General features: G+C 45.7%; 1 protein-coding gene across 2 annotated transcripts in view; it reads right to left on the bottom strand.

Moving 5' to 3' along the window:
- Nucleotides 1–22,376, bottom strand: part of LOC140635611 (lymphotactin-like) — a 194,462-nt gene that overhangs the window by 105,813 nt on the left and 66,273 nt on the right. The window lies entirely within an intron of this gene.

Genomic DNA, 22,376 nt, shown 5'->3' with positions numbered 1-22,376 from the left:
TCTGTCACCAGGACTCATCCACGTCACTGCAGGTCTGTCTGTCCATAAAAAGGGACAGTAGTTGAAAAGGTTGTGTCAATGAGAAAAGGCAAAAAGTGAGTTAAAAAGTGAGTTTCCCACCCCCCCAACCCTGCCCAGCTGTAGTCTAGGGTCCTTCTGTCAGCCAAAGACGTGGCAGTCAGAAAGACACACCCTTTGGAGCAGCACTCTCTCAGCCCATTCTCAATAAACATTAAAAAAATAATTGAACTCCAATAAAAAATATTTTTTTTAAATATTCTATAGACATCCACCCAACTCTTGTGATGCAACACTTCTCCAGAGCAATGTAGCAGATGACACAAAGTGAATAGAGCAAATCAAGGAGGAAGATGCTTACCAGCAAGGGGCCTAAGTAAGGCACAGCCTGCTGCCCAAATTGGGCCCTCCCTGTTACAACTGCGAGCTGTCACCCACCAGACCAATTATCAGCCAGGGTCACCATTCACTATAGATGTATATGCCTCCTGGGGGCGGGGAGGGAGAGCTGGGTCTGTGGGGCTGCAAAGATGAGCAAGACCCAACCCTGCCCTCAAGGTACTCACAGTCTGTAAAGCACTAAACTTAAGAAGGAAGGAAGATGGGATCCTGGTGGTGCAGCGGTTTGGCGCCTGCCTTTGGCCCAGGGCGCGATCCTGGAGACCCAGGATTGAATCCCACGTCGGGCTCCCAGTGCGTGGAGCCTGCTTCTCCCTCTGCCTGTGTCTCTGCCTCTCTCTCTCTCTCTCTCTCTCTCTCTCTCTCTCTCTCTGTGACTATCAAAAATAAATTAAAAATTAAAAAAAAAAAGAAGGAAGGAAGATCCTAAAGGTCTGATGGGCAGGCTCTCTGCTCCCATAGCTGGTTATTTCCCTGCTGTCTTGAAGGTAGCTACCACCATACTTGTCCAGCCAAGGGGTAGGGGGGTCAGCAGCCATATGGACCTTATATGAGCTATACAAACTGTGACTGGGAGGAACTCCTCAAACCAATTATTAGAGTATGAAACAGGGGATACAAAAATCCATGCTACAAAGTCCTCCTTATCTGAATGGGGAGAAGAGCAATATCCCAAGCACTTACAAACCTAGATTGTACTATTACCCATGGTGATCTCATTCTAGGTAGCCAGCCCCGCTTGCTGAAAAGCCTAAAAGCAAATGTCAAATACTCCAGAACACTAGGGATCATGTGAAACTTGTTGTTTAAGCCATTCTTCTAATAAAAGCTCCACAGTGTCTTTGGGATCAAACACAAACAAACACAGAGGTTGGCAGGCATCAAGAAATAGTCTCCTTGTCTATGGAAGCTCTCAAACATCCTATCTTCCCTTTCTCATGCCTGTGCCTGCTCAGACCAAGCCTTGTCCTTCCCAGTGACCAATGCTTAACCTCACAACAAATATTTATTAAACACCGCTTTGTCACTATCCTGAGAATATAGAAATGAACAGAACAAAGACCATCACCTGCATGGAGCTTACATTAGCATATATATATTACGTAAGTGGAAGATGCTTTAAGTGTCATGAAGAACAATGAAGCAGGGAGGTGGATAGGGAGGAAGCAGATCAGAGGAAGAATTGTCACAGCCTACAGAGACCATTATGGGGATGCTTCTAAAGCTGAGGGATGACCTGAGAGTGAAGGAATTGTGGTAACTCATGCCAAATGGGCTCAAGGACCAAATGCAGTCAGGTGTGGTAGTTGTGGTGACACTGTGCATGTTGGGAAAGGAGGAGTAGAATCTTATCCAGACCACATGGCAGTCTCAGCTCCCTCTTCATTTCTGAAAAAAAAAAAAAAAAATATATATATATATATATATATGGACGATAAGGTGGGAGGAGGGAACCATCATCATCAGAACAACAAAGGAATATGTAAATTACTCACAATTACACTACCGATTACCTTAAAGCCATTATTTCTCGTATTTCGGCAAGTGACAAGTTACTTCACAGAAGCGCAGACTTTCTCAGTCTGAGGAAATTTGTGATTGCTCTGTTCCCTCCCCAGTCCACGTCTGCTCCTGACACCAACCAAGCTGCCCTGGACTCAACACACCATCTGGTGGCCAGTGCGGGAAGTCTCTTACTCCCACAACTTTCACTAGTTAACCCTCCTACTATTTTATAATCTGTTTACTCTGGGGTATGACAAAAATGCTCTCTCCCTCTCTTATCCATCTTTTATCACGAAGAGTGTAGAAATTTCTACCATGAAAGATCAAATGTATCCAACTTTGGCTCTCCTTGTCTTGTGTCCAATTTTTTCTCAATTCTCTTAGAAAAACTTGGAATTTCACACACACAAAAATCTCCATTAGATTAAGATCCAGTCTTTTCCATGGCCGTTCTATCTCCCTGGCCACTGTTCTTCTTGCTAACCCCAGTGCACTCACATTAGATTTCTGCTTTTCCTTGGATATGCCCAAGCACATCCCTGCTTGAGGGCCTTTGCACTGCAGCGGCCTCCGTCTGGAATATGCTTCCCCCCACATCTACACTGACTGCCCCTTGCTTCTTTGAGAAATTCTATCAGGTATCAGCTCCATTACAGAGATATTCCTTGGTCACTACATCTAAAATCTAATCTCTCACTCCAATTTTTTTCTTCAAAACACTTACCACTATTTGATTATTTGTTTACATATATATCTGCCCTTCACTAGTTTATTGCCTGAATACTCTTATAAGAAAGGAAATTTCTCAAAGGCAGAAATTTTATTTTGTTCCCTGATGTACCTCAAGTGCATGCGTGAGGGCCTGGCACATAATAGCAGTTCTCCCCAATCTCCGCTGCCCCAAATAATGTAAAATCTGTTTTCATTGCCAATATGCATAAGATTAATGCCTGCAGCAATAACAAAAGAAGATAAATTTATAGACTTTCAATGAAAATCAGATTTACAAAGAGCCAGGAAAGCCCTCAAAATTGCTGAGAAATCATCTTCTGAATCTTCATATACTTCTTATCCCTTTTTTTTTTTTTTTTTTTTTTATGATAGGCAACAGTGAGAGAGAGAGACGCAGAGACACAGGCAGAGGGAGAAGCAGGCTCCATGCACCGGGAGCCCGACGTGGGATTCGATCCCGGATCTCCAGGATCGCGCCCCGGGCCAAAGGCAGGCGCCAAACCGCTGCGCCACCCAGGGATCCCACTTCTTATCCCTTTTTAATTAAATGTGTTTTTCCTCAGACACTACATTAAAAATAAACATGGTTTAATCTTATTTTTTCTGTTTTGTTTAATCTTTGGCATGGTACCATCATGGTCTTAACTATTTACTTAAAATAGACTGTATTCTGGTTGCATTTTGAGATATACATGTCTGGGAGCCTAGTCACCAGTAAGTACACTATTTCTATGCAAAAATGGTCCCTTCTGAGTTCCAAAACAACCGACTTGCAAATGACGTTTTAATTATAACCCATCTGCAAACTGGGAACAGTCTTAAGAAGGCCTTTAACATTTTAGGATCCCAAGTTAATTTTGCCATGAACTTTTTCACTCTGCAGCAAAGGAAAAAAGAAAATGCCTGTAGCAAAATGAGTAAGGAGGGCTATATGTGGCCCTGTTAGTTCCATTAGGAAAGGGATTCAAAAGATCCCATGCTAAGCATGACACTTCTAGACAGCTGTGCTCATGAGGACAAGCCATTCTTACCTTCAGGGACAGAACAGAAGGACTCCTAGATACCTTGGGCTCACAAGGAACCAAGTCTGAGACACGGTATCTGTGGTACAGCTGGCGCTTCACTGACCTCACTCTTAGGCCAGCAACACAGTCAATGAAAAGTGTATAGCAAGAAAAAATAAAACCTTCCCAGCTAGTATTTATTAATCATTTTAATTTAAAATAATCTCTCTTCCATTGTAAAGTTTTTCTGCATATAGATCCCCAGGCTTTCTGAGTTCCTCCTTTCCCACTTCTGCTACCCAAGTCAGTGTCTGTACAGATGTCAGAGATCGTGGTGGTGGGGGAGACCTCAGATCTGCATGTGGGTCTGGGTGCCTCTCTTCACATCCTCATGGGCCTCCTGAGCATGGTGGTTTCTTGTCCACCTGTTCAGTGCCCTCTCAGCCTGTGCCCACAGCCAAAGTCAACAGCTGGTCGAATTCACAGTTTGCCTTCTCTTGATTTGCTTTGAGCCTAGTGGGTCTCCTCACTGATTGGTCCCACATCAGCTCTCACTAGCCTAGCATGGCCCTCTGAACTCTGGCTGTGATGGCCACTTGACCCCTAGGCCAGAGTCTACCGTGTAGCCCATGGCACTATCAACTGTTTCTACAAGAGTCAGCAGGCCAGGGAGGAATTTCTGGATTCTTCTCACTTCACTAGGAAGCACAGAAAGACCCCCGGGAGCTAAACTCAAAGTTTCCTTGCTGCCTAACCATACCTCAGCATTTACTTCACTCTGATATAATGTTTTATGCAATGTAGGGAACTTCCTCCAGGATGCATTCCTCTGAGTCCCAAAAGGAAAATGCCCCTGTTTCTGCCTTTTCCATCTGTCTACCTGGAGACAGAACCACGTGCCATAGTTCTCCATAACCACTTCCCCCCTTCCAAGAACCCATCAGAATCCAAAGGGGGAGATTTTCATTTTGTATCCTCTACAACATATTGTCTTCGGAACCACAAATCTTCACTCTCAAGTGCAGAAAACGGTCTCCTCTCTACTCTTATAGAAGAATATAATTTATACCAACCAAACTGGCTTTTAATATGGTAAAAAGAGCTAAACAAGTTTTTAAAACCTCTTTCTCATTTGTAAAGCCTGGTTTTCAAAACTAATGAAAATTAAAAAAAAAAAAAAAAAAAAAGACAAAACAACAACAAAAATACCTAAGATTTTTTTCAAAGTAATTTCTACTCTGGGTGTCACAAACTGGATATTTAATAGCTTTGTTTGCATTTCTGTTATAAAATCCCTAGTACTCCCTGAGGCAAACGATGCTTCTGGCAGCATAGGAGAGGAAATATGTAAAGGAATACATGAGGGGAAACACATTAATTTCAAAAAAAAAAATTCCATTTACGTGCTTTCAATACTTTTCTTGAGTGTCTGGTGTGTGGCTGGCTCTAGGCAGAGGTGCATGTGGTCTCTGCCGGTGAGAAGTTGCCAGGCTGGTGCACACTCAGAGCACTGAGTGGTGTGTGGCAGGAGCACATATCTGACATAGAAAGAGTGAGTGGGTAACCAGCTCTGCTCATGATGTCAGAAAACTGGCTACGAAGGATTAGTAAAGTTGCACACAGAATCAAGAGAAGGAAGGAAGTCCAAAGAGGAACAGCATATGCAGACACTCCATCACACTTCAGATCATCTGCTATGATAGAAAAGTACGAGATGGATAGCAAAGACCATAATGGGAACGATATCATGGCATGGGAAAAGCGATACAGTCAGCTTGTGTTGAAGAAACATGGCCCTGGCTTCAGTGTGGAGGATCCAGTAAATAAGGTTGAGGGTAGAAGCAGCGAGACGAGCTAATGACAATAATGGCTAACTGAGTATTTACTAACATGCCAAGTATGTGTTTCATCCTCACTACAACCCTGTGAGGCTGGTACCATTCATGTCCCCCATTCACAGCTAGGAGATGGACACTGAGAAAGGGTCTTCCTAATGCGTTATACAGCTAATAGACCGCAAAGCCAGAGTCTGAATGCAGGCAGTCTGACTCCAAATCCATGCTTTTGTAGTAAGCCAGGCAAGGATAATGGTGACTTGGACCTGGGTTAGTAGCACCAGGGAGTGCAGCAGGCAGAACAATGTCCCCACTATAACGTCCACGTCCTAATCCCCAGATTTTGTATTCACCTGAAACTAGGGAGATCCTGCCAGACTATCTGGATGGCCCCAGTAGAGTCACAGAGTCCTCAGCTATGGAAGAGGGCAGCAGGATAAGGTGAGAGAAAGGAATGTGACAAGGAGAGCAGGGTCCAAGACTGTGACATCGCTGGATTGGCAGAGGGAGGAAGGGGCCATGAGCCAAGGAGTGTGGGTGGCCCTTGGAAGGTGGAAAAGGCAAGAAAACAGGTTCTCTCCTAGAGCCTCCAGAAAAGCAGTCCTGGCAATACCTTGATTTTAGCCCAGTGAGGCAGATGCATGTCAGACTTCGAACCTACACAAGGGCAAGATAACATAGTTCTATTGTCTTAAGTTGCTAGGTTTGTATTCAATTGTTAAAGCAGCCACAGGAGACTAACTCAGGGCTAAAGTCAAAGCACTCAGAGATCCAGTAGATAACCCAGGATAGGTTTTCTCGATGGTGTTAAAGAGGACATGAATTCGCAAGGCTCCAGTTAGTTCCCAGAATCCACAGCCACTGACCTAAGTATTCATCCCTCCAAAGCTTAGTGCCCACCACTAACTCCATGCTCACCTTTCAGCATCTGTGCCCAACTTCCCTCCTTCAGCCTATTTGCAGCAACAACCTCACCAGCAACTGCATTTTCTCCCTTCTCTGATGTCTGCTTCCTTGTTTACCAGATGCAGAGCTTCAGAAGACAAACAAAAAAAGTACCCCATGATCCTTGTCTCCTTCTACCTCCTTCTGGCACATTTTTCCTGTGTTGTCTCAAGAAATGGACCCCTCACCCTGTTTGAAGAGATGTCGTATAATTAAGAATATAATAATGAGTTGGATAGACAGAGACATCCCCTGGGGGAGCTTCCACCCTTGGGCACCTCAGAGCAGTAACAATCAAGGGTGACCTGGTGGGAGGGACCCTTAAGGTAGGCAGGGAGCAGCGGAGGAAGGAGGGCTTTGGGAGAAGATTCCTGTGTCCAGACTGATGTCTTCAGAAAGCTGTCTCCCATCTCCCATCACACCTCTCTTGGCTTCCCCACATTCTGATTTTGCAAGCAGAGAAATGTCTGACTACACAGCTATGACCTGAGCTCAGGCAGGCTTCATTGAGAAGGTGCTTACAGTTTTACAACGTCAGAGTCACAGCTACCTGAGATGACCCAGCAAAGGGAAGGAAAGCAGAATGGACCTGAGGGAAGAGGATACTAGTTTTTCTAATATCTAAATGTGCTTTGCTGAGGAAGTAAAAGCTTTTGTTTAATGGAAACAGACATGAAATTTAAAGTCACAAATATATTCTGAAAAAAAAAAAAAGTTATCCTCTATTTCTTCTACTTGGCCATGAGTTTGTTTTATATGTTTATAGAATGACTGCATCTATTCACAAAGTAGTTACTGAGCCGAGTGCTGTGGTAAATACAACATCGATGATAGAGTTTCTGACCTCACGGGACTTGTAATCTGCTTGGGGAAACAGAGCACACAACCTCAGTACCACAATAATAACAGTAGTAGTAGTAGCTTCCATAAGTTTTTTAGCAATTTTTATTTATGGTTTTATCTGTGGTTAAATCCCAGGAAGCAAATAAGTTTGCAAGATTTCAGAGACGGAAAAGAAAGGAAATCAGACGGGGCCTGGAAGGCTGCATAGAGGAGGAGATATCTGCATTAGACCTTGAAGATGGGAGAGAGAAATGGAAAGAAATTTTAAACACATACAATACCAGATAAGCATAATCTTTGTGATGAGGCCCCGGGGGCTGACAGGAGTAGACCAGTTTGTTCTGAGTGGATGTTGGAAGGTGGGTTGTGGCCAGATCACAGAGGACTCTCACGCTTCTCAAAAAATATACTTGTGGGGAGCATCCGAAACCATGCATGACCAGGTGCATTTTTCTAAAGTCCCAATTTCCTCTGACGTTTTGGAAAGGAAAGTTATGTCTTTTAGCTGGTTTTAAAAATCATTTTCATAACAATGCAAATGCTAATATGATTTTTTGCAAATTTCTATCAGCTTTTAATATTAAAAATGACTCAAAGAACTTTGTCACTTAGAGCAGGACCTCAGGCCCATGAACACTCACCTTCCTAGACTTGTCCTTCTCACTCACCACCAACCCCAGTCAATTTGTAAGTTCAGTCAAGTGTAACACCTCATTATTTCCTCATCTGACTCCCCTCCACACTGACTGACACCACCCTTATCCTTTATCCCTGGCTGGTCCTATGCCTCTGCCATTGCTTTTCCGTCTCCTTCTACACTACTTCCAGGGGGATCTTTCTAAAGGAAAATGTGATCACACCAGCCCTGTTAAAACCCCCCCAGCCTCTTCCCCCTTTTCACTTGGGCTCCAGCTACACCACGCCCACACGCCCTGCCCACCTGTGGGGTTCCCTGGATGGCCACGCCTGCTGTGCACACACTGCCTAGTTCACCTGACAAACACCTCGTCCTCTGAGAAAACACTCCCTGCCAATGTTCATGGCAGGAACATTGGCAACCCATCTCTTTATACCACACAGTCCTTGCAGAAACCAAAACCTCAATAAATTCTCCTAAGGGAATTCCTTTCCCTCCATTTCTGAGATAACTCGTCATCCTCCATATTTGGCAGTCCTATTCCCCGGCTTCCTTGAGAATCACCACAAATCTGCCAACATCTTATTATCTGAGAAAATATTCAGAGGTAAAGGAGATAGGGCACCATTTTCTTAGATCTTATATCTTTCACATAGCCAATCCTAAAGCACAAATTGTTCAAAATGGCTTACTCCGATGTTTCAGGCATTGTTTTAGGTGCCAAGGAAAAAGCAATGAATGAGACCCCATCTAGCACTAGAGAAATTAACAATTTTGTAAGTAACTCTATTTCAGACCCATTCTTAGAGCCAATTCTTAGCAATCAAGGGTTATGGTTCTCACTTTCTCACTGGATGCATCAGGAAATAGGCCAAGGAGAGCCCCAAAGAGAGAAAACTCCCCAGTTAATCTAACCACATGGAGAGAATGCTACACCACCAGAAAGGTGGTGGTTTTGCTCTGAAACAGTGGGTTCCTGGGGCCATGGCTTCCCCTTTATGCTGTGACAGCACCTGCTTTTTACAAGGTCTCTTGCAGTACTGGACAGGAACAGACTCATATTTAGAATTTAAAAGCAACAATAAAAACAATTTCTCTGAACAGAGGCCTTTGAATATAAGAATATTACTTGAGAATTATATTTAAAACCTCCAAATCCCCTTTAGTTGGAGACGAGTTAACATGGTCATCAGTCATTTATGGCCGCCTTCGCCTCAGCTCAAACTTCTGACCCATTCTCTCCTGTACCTGACCCGCCATCACCCCTTTAATTATTCTATTCCCACAGAACAGGGCCAAAGCGATTGCATTCATGGAAAAGAAAAGTTTCTTCCTCCTTAGTCATCCCAGAAGTCTTCCTGGGCTCATGTGTCACTTTTCTAGTGCTCCATCAAAGGAATTTTGTCCAAGACAGATATCTTCACCTTATCTCATTCGTCTCTTGTTCATAATTTGTAAGCTCCTAGAATCCCTATGAGGTGTCAGCCAGTTAGAGAAAGGTTATAGAGCCCCTGACAAGGGCCACCAAAAGTTAGCAGCAGGTAGACTGCACAATGTCTGCATAGCTAAATAATAGAGAAAGGGAGAAAAGAGACACTGGCATATGAATCCGTGAGTCCAAATCTGGAAAGTGTGGGAAATCTTGGGAAGTGGGTCAGAGCACTAGCATATTATGTCCCTGGAAAAATCTGTCTACCAGCCAAGAGGCAAAAGCGTTTCTTGTGTTTCATGAGACAAGTTGCTCCAACAGCAGCCCAAGAGGATTCACCATCTTCGAAACCAGAGAGGCTCAAGTCATTCTGGTCATCCCCACCAGCAATGTACGGCAGCACCTCTAAGTGAAAATAAAAGAGCTTCCAAACCTTGCTATTATCATCTGGCAAAACAGCCCACAGACTTCTCCTTAATGCAACTGATGACCCGCTGAAGACAGAACAGGACAGTAATGGGTCCTGTTTACCTCTTAGAATTCCTTTTCTCTATATGATGCTGCTCCTGGTTTACTTCCCGCTGCTCCCACTTCCCTACCTGACAGTTCTCATTGTGACCCTCAGACTCCTCAGAAACTTCCTCCACAGGCTCAATACCCGCTTAAGCGTAAGTACATCAGTACACTTCAGCTGACGCAGGACCATAGATCGACATCGACAAGGGTTTATTCTGAACTCGTGTAAATGCTTATATTATAAACATGATTTAGTACTCAACCATGTGTCACCCTGTATTACACCCTGGTGGCCGTGTCGCTTCTTTGGGAGGCAGAGCTTTTCTGCCTCCCAAATAGCCACCTGGCACGGAAGTAAAGAGCTCTGGCTCTGAATTTACAGAGGTCGCATCCCACATCCCCACCTGATAGAATAGGTTAAACAATAGAGCTATTTTGCAGGCTTGCAGATTGCATAAGCTGGTGTGCGCAGAACGCTGCGCCTAGCCTGGAGCAAGGCTAAGTGTCGGCCGTGTAGTAATTCCCACACAGGCCACGGTCTTTTCTCGTTCCCCCCTTATTATCTAAGGACAATGATAAATGTTTGCTGCATCTATACTGACTAGTGGAATAGGTGTCCCAGAGTGGCTGTGTCCTTCTGGGGCTGGTAAAAGCAATTTCTGCTCAAGAATTCTGATGGAGGGACGCCTGGGTGGCTCAGCGGTTGGGCGCCTGCCCTTGGCTCAGGGAGTGATCCCAGGATTCGGGATCGAGTCCACGGAGCCTGCCTCTCTCTCTGTGTGTCTCTCATGAATAAATAAATAAAATCTTTAAAAAAAAAGAAAAAAAGAATTCTGATGGAAATGCTTTGTAACAGCTGCTGTTTAGAATCAAGTTTTAAAGCATCATCTCATTGCCTCCTCTGTTGTCTCCAAAGTTTTATCACATAGTCCTTTAAAATAAGAAAGAATCCCCAGAGCTGTTCCCGTTGCTAACGCAACATGGCTGCTACGATGAGTCAGCAGCTCCCCAGCAGCCTGCAGTGCTCAGCGGGGCCGCCCGGACACCCCGCAGCATCCACCTCCCCCCCCACCCCAGGCGCTGCTGCTGTCTTGGGCCCAGGCCTCACAGCGTGGAGTATTCACAGCCTGATGCTGCTGAACAAGCAGAAGAGCTGCTTTATCCCAGGGTTTTTAAGCCTTGGCCACATCTCATCCTCAAACTACAGTTCAGGAATCAGAGCACGTTCCTGCCAAACAAAGTCCTCAGCAGGGCAGCCTGGTGACCATCTGGACCCCGGGGCAAAGCAATGCAAAGCTGGGCCCCTCAGACTGAAAAGCACCCTTTTCACTACTGATGGCGTCCCACCAGGCCTTATGTGGGGTGGAAGGTGCAGGCAGGGAGAACCCATTGAGCAGAGCACCTCTGTGAGCCCCTTAGAGCCTAAATATGCTTGTTTGAGCTGAAGGGAAAAACTGACTATTTTATCTTGGCAAGTCGATGGGCTCTTCCAGAACAAAGATCACGTAGGGCTCTAGCTACGTCCCTGGCACCTAGCCTACACACAGCAGATACTCAATTATTCTCTGATGGCTGACAATGATTGATGAGTTGCAAGCCTGTTAAGCAGGGGTGTAGCATTGCATTCCCCACCCCACCACCTGTCACCCTCCCTGGCTTCTCTCCCCTCACCTCTACCAAATGCTTCCAATGCCCCAGGAGTAAAGGAAGAGCTCTATCTCTCTCTGTTGGAACTAGGTTTGTGGAAGCCAGGAGATTGGGGCTTTGTCCCTGAGAAGCCAGGAGATTGGGGCTTTGATGCGAGGCACATGGCTATTCAGCAACTAAATGAAGATCATAAGCACATGTATGTTGGTTATGATGCTCCTGAAGGAACCACCTCAGGTCCCAGAATGATGAAGGTGGCATGGCTCTTTTCTCTATGTGTGGTCACCATGAGCTTTAATGATTGAAATGGAAATCAGAGTGAAGGGGCCTCCTCAGTCCCCAAGAACGCACATCACACACACACACACACACACACACACACACACACACACACTATTCGACTAAAAGAGACATTACCAATGAATTACTACTGATGATCAAAGTGAGACAGGACCAGAGATAAGTTACCTGCCTAAAGTCACACAGCTGGCTAGTGAACCTGCCAGATTCCTGAATACCATTCCAGTGATCTTTTCGCTTAATTATGAGATTATTTTGTTGTTTGTTCACTTGCTTGCTTCTGTTTAACATGTTTTCAAAGAAGATCCAATTTCAGATTTTTCTTCTCTGAAAAACTGCAACGTTTCCCAGGTAAAACCCGGCTCCTCCAGGTAAGGGGTTTGTTCTCCCAAGGCCTTCCTCCCTTACGTTCCCCAGGGAACACTGTCTCGTCCAACATGGCAGGGGGACCTGGACCCCTCAGCTGCCCATGGGGTAAGTGATGAGCATGATTACCCCACCCAGAGATGGTGTGACTCTCCCCTGTGGTGATCTGAAGCCCAGACCAGTGCAGTCAGCATTTGTGATGCTGGGGGTTCTCCATTGCAAAGGATTCTCCATTGCAAACGGGGTGGGGGGGGCGGGGAGTGTGCACATTCATCTTGGCAGTGTTTAGCCCAAGCCCAGCAGGGAGTGTCCGAGGGAGGGCAGTTATGCCTGAGGAGCGGTCCCGACCAGCCCATTTTGCTGTGGTCCCCAGAGGCCTGGGGACTGCGGAGATGCTCTGCGCTGTCTGCAAGCCAAGCTGTTTTAGGAGAAAGCGCGCCACCTGCTGTCTCTGAGCTCCCTCCACCTGCAGCAAGGATGTCCCCTGAAAACCGCAATGCCGTTATTTTTAAGCAGTTCAGTGTCTGAAGGGGTCAGATTCCCCACCCCAAGGGGAAAACATGGCACCTGTGAAACCAGTACCCACACCCCATGTCGTACTGGGAACCAGTGGCCTTCCCCAGGAGAACCCTGCCAGAGCCCCTAACAGCGTCTTTCTCCTTCCCTACTGCCGGGTTTCTCCTTTCCCACTCAGAATGGAAAGTCGCCTTAGAGACTACTAGTTCAGCTGTGGATGTGAATGGCAAAGAGGCATGTCCAAGGTCACAAGTGGCCCCATTTTATTCCAACACAGACTTCTCTCACGCCAAGTAGAGGTTGGGTTGAATTCACGCAATTTGGATTTCTTTCTCTTCGCCTGCAGTAGAAATTTTGCAGAATTCTCTTCCCTGCCGCATTGCTGATCTCACCATGCCGGCCCCAGCTACAGCCCCCTCTCTCCTGCCTCATGCTTTGTAGTGCAGCTGTTTGTCTTCAAATGTTATCTCCCTTCGCAGAGCCCAATCCCATGAAAGGTAGCTCAGTGTCTGAATCTTTGTGTCCAGGAGGCTTGCCACCAGTTAAGCTTCTGGGGTGAGCGCCCCACATGCCACTTTCTTCTCAAGGGCTTCAGAAATCAATCCATTCCCCTGGCCTCTTGAAAACTTCAGCGGTGATCATGTTGTAATATATAAATGTGTCAAATCCACACGTTATACACCTTACACTTACATAATGTGTCAATTATTTCTAAAAGAAAAAAAATTCAGCTGTCACTACTTACTGATCTCCTGGGGACTTCATGTCTCCCAGACTGAAAAGAACACAGGCTTCCCAGGTCCTTTGGCAGTCTCCCTCCCCTACTCACAGTCCCTCCCCGAATCACATCAGCCATTATTAACTTGACCATTTTATTTCTGATCACTCCAATAAATATATGAGATAACAAATAGGGTGATTTTAGAATTGTCAGAGTTTCCCCAAAACTTCTGAATGTTCATCTCTTAAAATAAAAGAGAAAAGATCCAGTCATGAATTCTATTTCTCTTTGCTCTCATCCCACCCCCAATAAAGAACCTTACAAGCAGAGCCAGACCTTCACAGTCTAGAGGTAGGAAAAAAGCCAAATGCCGCAATTTCCATCAAATGAGACTCCATGGCCTCCCATAAGTCACTCAGTGTCTCACTTTTCTCATCTGTAAGATGGGCATGATACTATAGGAACATGGAAGGATTAACTGCAATAATAAGGTAGTTAGACCTCACCAGGAAGCACTCAGTGGAGGTCAGCCATTATCACCACTTTCATTCACTCAACAAACTCCAGATGGTCATCAGGCCCATCTTGTTCCTCACCGATGTAGTGTGTGGCAAAAATCAGCTCTGCGGTCAACAGGTGTTTAATTAATTAGACAATTTATTTAACAAAACAAGCTACTGATAAAGCAGGAGGAGGATGAAAGGCAGAAATCTTGAAGGCAGCTGACAGGACTCTGGGCTGAAATGTAAGCCACAATAACTTGGGGGGAGTTCCAGGGAGTACCAGGAGGGAAGCTGCCTTGGAAAGGCTGGGAAGAGAGGGAAGCAACATCAAGACCTCCACCCTTCACTTCATTAAAGACACTGTAAGTCAAGGACACTCGGTGGGGAAGGGACAGTCTCTTCCATAAAGGTGCTGGGAAGGCTGGCCATCCACATGCAAAAGAGTGGAATTGAAACCCTGTCTCACTGTCTCACGTCACTCACAAAAATTAACTCGAAATTGATTAAAGATGTAAGTGTAAGATCCGGAACCATACCTACCTTAAACTTACACAGTATTATATATCTCAATTATATTTCAATAAAACTGGGAAAATAAAAAATAATAATAATAATAAAGTTTTAAAAAATGTTTAAAACTGGCATGAGCGAAACCCATGGCCTTGGGCTCTGCTTGCAGGTTCTCCCATGGAGCATGCAGAGGCAGCAGAACCTTCTTTGCCAGGCACCGAGGACTCCCATCGGCCAGGCACCTAGGGGTGAGCAGCAGGGGATACAAGGGGTGTCTTTTGAGCAGCAAGCTGGCTCACAGGTGAACCATCTGGAGACACTTAAGGGGAGGCAGGTCCCTTTTGCTCCACATAACATCACCAAAGAACCATTTGGGCCTTTGCACCCTAAAGAGGCTAAGGAAGCCATTTAGCAGAATGCTGACACCACCTATATGGGCATCTTGGTCAAGCCCTGGAACAAAACTCTGGGAACAGAAAAACGCTTTTTACACAGGACCCTGAGTTCACAATCTGTCAGTGGTACGGCGATGGTGATGACCACAAAATGTCCCCATGTGCAACTCACACTGTCAACCTAGAGGTAGAGATAAAGCTCTCTAATTGTTATTAGAAGTACTTTGAGAATATATTTTATAAATTAGCACATATTTTGTTTCTATCTTTTGATTGTTTTAATAAAACTATAACTTTTAAGGCAAGTTTCTTAAAGTCCCAGCGGTTCTTTCTGTGCTTGTCTGTGTCTGGCCCATGGGGCACACTCAGAGCAGCTCCAACAGCTGTGTCCCCAAAGACAGCCGGGCTACACGATGCCTCTCTCTTCTGCATGCAGCGGTCATGTGCCCCACTCCATTTATTCACAAAGACCTGCAACTGTGAAGATCACTGCTACACAACCATGGTTCTCAAACATTGGTGGTGACCTTAATTATCCAGAGCATTGTTCAGATTAGAGATGCTCCAGCTCTACCTGCTGAATCTGAATCTGTGAGGGTAATCTTAAGTTCCCAGGTGTTTCTGATCCTTTAACAAGATCCCGGGGGATTCACCTGCATCGCCAACACTGCTCTAGGACTAAGGCCATGACCTCCTGGAACATTGGTCAAGATTTTTGAATGACCAGGAGCAGCTGGTTGATCAGGACCCTCCAGCCAACCTTGGAAATCTTCTCTGCTACCCACCCCTAGTTGCCATAGTGACCGACATCTGAGGTAATGAAGGGGATAAACCCCAGATGGTAGCAAACAGAAGCCCAATCCAAATTCCAGTCTTGCTAATGTTCAAGCAGAGCAGCCATGGGAAACTCACTTAACCTTTCTGATCCACAGTTCCCCTCATCTGTAAAGTGGAGAAAGCTCAAAGATTCCCAAAGGTCTTCCCACTTCTTCATGTCACTCTTATCCCCAACCCCCATCCATTTGACGCATATGCAAAATCAAAGTTGGAAGGGATCTTAGATTACCTGGTCCCAGCTCCTTCCTCAGAATCACCATTTTACACATGAATAACCTGAGTCACATGTAGAATCTGAGGCAAGTTAAGTTCCAGCCCAATCCATGAAGTGCAGAGCCCTGAAGAGAACCCAGAGCTCCTGGGGCCGAGTTCAGTATGTGTTGCACCGTACAGTAAGAGGAAGCATCACTTCTAGGTTGGGCAGCCCACCAATATTTGTCCACAGGAAGTTTACTGGGGGTGCACTTAGTAATAATACCTTTAAGGAAGAGAAGCAAAATTAAGCAGAGGGAGAAGTTGAGTAATACAGGAAGCTCAGAAGCTGGACTTCCTTACAAAGTTGTCCTGAATCAAGACAAATGCGCCAGGCCATATTCCACACCAACCAGTCATTGGATGTGGGCTTCCCTTCAGGAGGAGCTGTGACCTCAGGCTACCTTCGGAGGAGCTTAATTCCTAGAGGGGGACTCAGATGTGAGTCATTAACAGCCAACACTCAGCACTTGGAGGAATAAGTGCCTTGGTCCCCTACAGGAATTCTGGGCAGCATACCGCAGCATCCTGTACAGTGCAGCTTTCATACCACCTGGATCATTTACTTCATATTATAAGTGTGACCTTCTGGGAGCAACTTCTATGCTCTTCTGGTGGTTTTATTCAAGAGGAAACTACCAGAGGAAGATTAATGAGACAAACTACTACTCCCACATCTGATCTTGAGGCTACAACTGAACCTCACCATCTCTGTCCGTCCTCTTCTATCCATTTTGGATTCCTCTCACCTCGAGCCAACGCCTCTGTTGTTCTAGGTAGCTTACCTAGTGGAGTGACCCAGACCTTCATCCCTAAGGAGACCAAGCCCCTGGTCACCACATCACACCATTCTCTGGCATGGCTGTTACACTTGCCCATTTACCTCATATCAGGCAGGGGTGTACCAAGAGATGCCCCAGTGGCTACTTGAATGCTAAACATATTCAGTTCCTTCCCCTTTATGTAACAATAGTACTACTTCCTCCTGATGACCAGGGTCAATGGCTCCTGCCCAAGCAGCAACCTCTTTCCTTGCCTGCTGATCTCCTGGTACCAGGAGTTGGAAGAGATCAGAAGATCCCCGCTGTACTCTCTGGTGTAAGCATTCCCCACCTCCCTGGGAACCAGCCTCTTTAGACCCACAGAGTCTGCATCTGTGAGGATGGGGAGCACAAATATCACAGGTGGGTCCCTGGGAGGGATGGTAAGCAGGACCACTGCTACCCACTTGGTTCCCAGCCTCCTCTAGTGGTTGTTTAGAGTGTATACCATATGGATTGTCTTGATCCCTGCCACCATGGAACCACTGCTCCATTCCCATAGCCACTGTTCAAACACCGAAGGTGGCCGAAGAACAGAGGCTGGCTGACGTCAGTGAGCTGAGTCACTTTGTCTGCTTAGTTGTTCAGTGCAGCCTCTCCTGCCGTGGCTGTGCTCTGGTGGAATTAACATGAAATGCAATGATCCTAACTCTTTATGCCCCCTCCCGGAAGTCCATCTACATGCCTCTTCCCCAGTCCCCCATGCCCTAAATCTTTCCATCTTTTTCTCTGCAGGCACCTACCAACAGCCACACCCTTCACTATTTCTCGTTGAGTCTGTGGATATCACTATTTCAGTCCAGTTCTCTTTCCACACGGAAAGGATGGCCAGGACTACCACTCAAAGCCCCACCTATTGAGAGGCTTTCCTCTCACCTCTTTCTTTATAAGCCACTGGCAAGTGGGGCCATAATTCAAAGAAATCCATTATAGCTTGCACCCACATACAGAGTCAAGCCATCTCATAAACCACACTTGATATTTCTTCTCCTCCCTAAGCTGTTCATAAGTGAGGCTCCGTTGCAACCATAGGCATAGGTGTCAGGTTAAGGAGCAGCAATAGTAGTGGTGACAAGAGGTCTGAGCCACTTGCTTGTGTAGCTTCCTTGAGATCTCTGGCCCTGCCTCTGCTTGATACTAGACTAACCCCTTGCATTTTACAGACCCACCTGAAAGAACACAACCCACCTCCCTTTAGCTGCAAGAACTCTTGACAAGGTCTCAAAAATGAGTCATCAGCAACCAACACTCTAGCAATGGGAGGAATGAGTACCTTGACCCTTAAGGGGATATCTGGACAATGCACTACAGAATCCTCTCTGGCGGCCAATCAAATCTTCATAATGAACCTGTGACTAAGATAGAGCTACCTAATACCTTGAAGGTAAAAAATCTGACATATCTCTAGATTAAACAGTCATTGATGGCAAATCAATCCAGCATTAGAATAAGAGTTCCTGAACTCACACTGTCCAGTAGAAATATTAATGTGAGCCACATATGTAATTTTAGATTTTCTAGTAGCAACATTAAAAATAGTAAAAGGAAACAGATGGGATTAATTTTAGTAATATATCTTATTTAACCCAAGAGATCCAAAATATTATCATTTCAAAATGTAATCAGTATTATAAATTAATGAGATATTTTACATTCTTTTTACCATACTGTTTTTGAGATCTGGCATGTGTTTTACATCTCAACTTGAACTAGCCACGTTTCAAGTGCTCGGTAGCCACATGTCCCTAGAGGCAACCATATGGGAAGCTATAGTTTTCGACTCTATCCAATTCTCTTCTCTATCCTCCCTGAGATACTCCTTTTGAATTGGCAGGACCAGGAATCTGGGGAGGAGATGCTTACGCAATAATCCTGCCTCTGGTGGAAATCTGTGTCCTTGCCATTTATGAAGCTTCCAGAATCCCCACTCCTTTGGCACAACATATTGTTCAGCCCCCATTTAGCTTCACAGGTGTTGCTACCACTTGCTGGGAAGGCTCAATATGAAAAGAAAAGAAAAAAGCAGTAGTAGACAAATGTTTAACTCCATCTCTGTGTGTACCCTATAATTTAATGCTAAATCCAGCTCGATTTGGTTTCTGTGGCAACCAAGAGAACCAGCTCTCCACAGCTCATATGTCCAATTTCTAAATGCAGGGTGCCTACAACACACTCAGCATCCCAAATGTCTGAGCTCTGATGTTTTCAGAAGCCCCTGATTCTGAGCTTGATCCACAAGTACCTGGATGCAGTATGGGAGCTTCTATTAAAGTCTGCCCGACACAGCAAATGTTGGAAAGGTAGGACTAGGCAGCTTTCCATCCTACCAATCTTTAGAACTGGGAAAGCTCTTCTTTGGACTGGAAAGACTTGGGAGAGGGACTTTGTGAAGTTAAAATGAGGCTTTATGCCTGCCCATGGTCATTGGCAACCGATGAAGCCCTAGCAGATGTGCCTGTTCTGCATGGATGGGCCCCTGGGAGCAATCATGAGTGCTCAAAAGCCAATTTGCTTTCTTCTGTCTCCTTCCTTTCAGCAAGTAGCATGCAAGGGATTCAGAGGGAGTGGATTTATATCCTGGCTCCAGCACTGACTTAGAGCCTTGAGATGTTTCTTTGTCTCTGGGCCTAGAGATGTGAAGCCATCCTAGGAAACCCATCTGCCATCTCTGGCCAAAGCCCCAAGATTGGAGGGAATGATTTAAGGATCTTCTGTGTTAGGCCCTCCCCATTCAGTATGAAGTTCCTTCCCATTGGCTCAGAACCCCAGAACAGACCTGTGTCCTTAGAAGCCTCCAGATCAGTGATTTCCACAATTTTCTGACCACAACCCACAACACAAAATGCCATGGGTCACATCATGACCCAGGACACTTGTCTACCCCTATTCCCAATGAGTTCCTCCAATCTATTCTCCACACTCACTCTATACAGAGTGACCTTTACAAAACATACATCATATCTACATAAAACTCCTTGCTTGACTTCTCACTGCTCCGAGAATAAAAACAAAACCCCATTCACTGTGCTGAGGAAACCCAACAGGCCCCAGGCCCCATATGCCTCTCTAACCTCATCTTGTCCTCAATCCCCTTCACACCCTCACACTGACTGTGCTCCCTTCCATCACAAGCTGAGCAAAAGCTCTTCCCTATGCCTGAAGTGCTCTTCTACCTCTCACCCTCAGCTTAGTTAACCCCTATTCATCCTTCAGATCTCAGCCCAGCCATCACTTCTTTCCTGATTTCTCTGGCCAGGCACAATCTTTCATTTATGAACATTAGATGTTTCTCAGTTGACACACAGTCACACTTGAATTTAGCAGCATAACTATTTGAGTAATGTCTAGCTCTCCCACTAAGCTTGAAGCTTTGAAGAGTAGGGATATTTTCTGATTTTTCCCAGCATTATACCCTGGTGCCTATTACATTGTTTGGCATAAGGTTAAAGCTCTGTAAATATTTGTCACATGAATTAATTAATTAATTAATTAATTTCAAGTGACAGTTCCTGACAATTGGTAAATTTTTATAGAATTCTCTGTTGAAAAAATTCTAATGCTGAGGAGATTGGGCTCAGTTTCAGAAAGTGTTGTGATTGACAATGGCTAACACAGGCCTCTGCTGAGGAAGTAATGGCATGAGTCCTGATTATTTGCTCTTCATGTTCCAGAATCAGATTTTCTTGGGTAGGACCAGACTCTGAGCAGTTTCCTTAGGTTAGCCCAGGGCTGGACTGGAGGCCCCAAACCCATCCAGATCCTCGTGGCATCCCCAAGAGCTCCTCTGACCACTTTTGATTTCAAGTTCTGAACCTGAAGTGTCTTTTCTTTTTTGGGCCACCAATCCTCTCTCCCAAGGAGATAAAGGCAAGAGGGTCCAATCTTTACAAAATACATTACTCACATTGGCAGGAAAAGTGAGGTGGTTGCAGATCCCCGAGACTAACCAGGGCAGGGCAACCCAGCTCTAAAATGGAAACTACCCTGAGTGAAGACCAGGATCAACCCAATGGCATTACCCACAGGTTCCCTCTAAACCCTGCATCTACCCCCAGCTGGCCTAGAAAGTGGCCCTCATTTCATAATTGGCAGGCCAGGTATCTGTTCCAGCTATAGAATTAGTCATCTCATTATTTTGCTTGGGATTGGTAAAAGAAGAGCCAGGGTCTAGGGAGAGTCTGCTATGCCATGGTAGGGTAGCATTTTGCTAAGTTTTTTTCCTTTCTTCTTTTTCTTACTGTTCTTCTCCACTACCCAGCTGGCTCAATCTTTGGGCTTCTGCACAGCCCTACTAATTCCAGCCAAGTGAGGAAATGGCAGCCCCACACTGGAAACAATAGGATGTGCTGCCCCAACGCTCTCCATCACCCACAGGGCTCTGAGGAGCAGTCACTTTGGACAGCGGGCCACTGGCCTCCCTGGGGCCCGACAATGCCATTCTCCCAGCTGCTCCATGTACTCTGGGGCTCTCCGTGCAGCCAACGGTTCTGACCGCAGCTTTATGGCTTCTACAGACTACCATCAGCCCTTTCTCTTGTACTCCGCCAACCATGTAGTTTGGGATCTATTTTCAGTGGGGATTTTAAAAACCTACACATTAAAGAAGTAAAAAGTTACACATCCCCTAGAGCAGGACTGCATGTCAGCAGTACCCAGAAGGCAGACAGCCACTTACAACTGTCACCCTGGAGCTTTATTTCAGGCTCTCAAGACCTGGGCACAGAGGCCTGGATGGTTCAGTGATAGCCACGAAAGAAAAGAACTGGGATTTGGACTCAGGACCTAAAACCCTGAATTCCTTCCCTTTCTCAGCACATGACCTGTCTTGGGTGGTAGTAGCAATGGCCCTTCCCTGAAGGAAGCCCATCTGTCTGGGGACCTCAGGAACTCCAGGAAGCCTCCACCACTCAGATACAACGATGTGACCCCAAGCTGGGCAAGTGAGGCAGTGTTTGTTTGTCAGTTGGCTTGAACATGGACTTCACAGCAGAGCACACAAACTGGCAGAGGTGCCTGTCAGCACCTGCTTACTAATGCTCCCCATATGCTACGATGCTGTGGCTTGCCACTTAGTGTTTCCACCAGGGTCCACCCGATGCTGAGATATGTCAGGAAGTTATTAGGGAAAATTCTCTGTACTTGGAGCATCCTGTGAGAGGCAGCAGAGCATGGCCAAAAGGACCACGGGTTTTCATAGTCAGGACGACCAGGACTTGAAATGTGACCCTGCCTGTGTGACCTCAGGTTGCCTCTCAGATCATCAGTGTCCTTACCTATAAACTCTGACCGAGAGTATTCACCTCTGTCAGGTTATGCTGCAGGTACAGCACATGACACAAAGAATGCTAAGAAATACTACGGGCTTTTATTGTCTTTATCAATTTTTCTAAGTCTGTTTAATTCAGCCTGAGATGCTGCTGCCCTAGAGGCACTATCAGCTTTTGCTGTATTGATAGAAAAATAGCATTTCAATGCAAGGATGTCCCAGCCCTGCAGTGTGGGCCAGGTCTGGAGCTGTGTGTCCATTTCTGAGCCTCAGCATTTATAATCCATCAAGTGTCAGTGTATCTTTCCCATCCATATTGTACACCCTCAAGGCAGAGGCCCTGTTCTGAACAGCCCTACAGACTTAATTCACAGTTCC

The sequence above is a fragment of the Canis lupus genome, chromosome 6 (assembly GCF_048164855.1).
Source record: "Canis lupus baileyi chromosome 6, mCanLup2.hap1, whole genome shotgun sequence".
NCBI lineage: Eukaryota > Metazoa > Chordata > Mammalia > Carnivora > Canidae > Canis > Canis lupus.
Note: the sequence above shows the minus strand (reverse complement) of the source record. Positions and strands in the feature narration are given on the sequence as shown.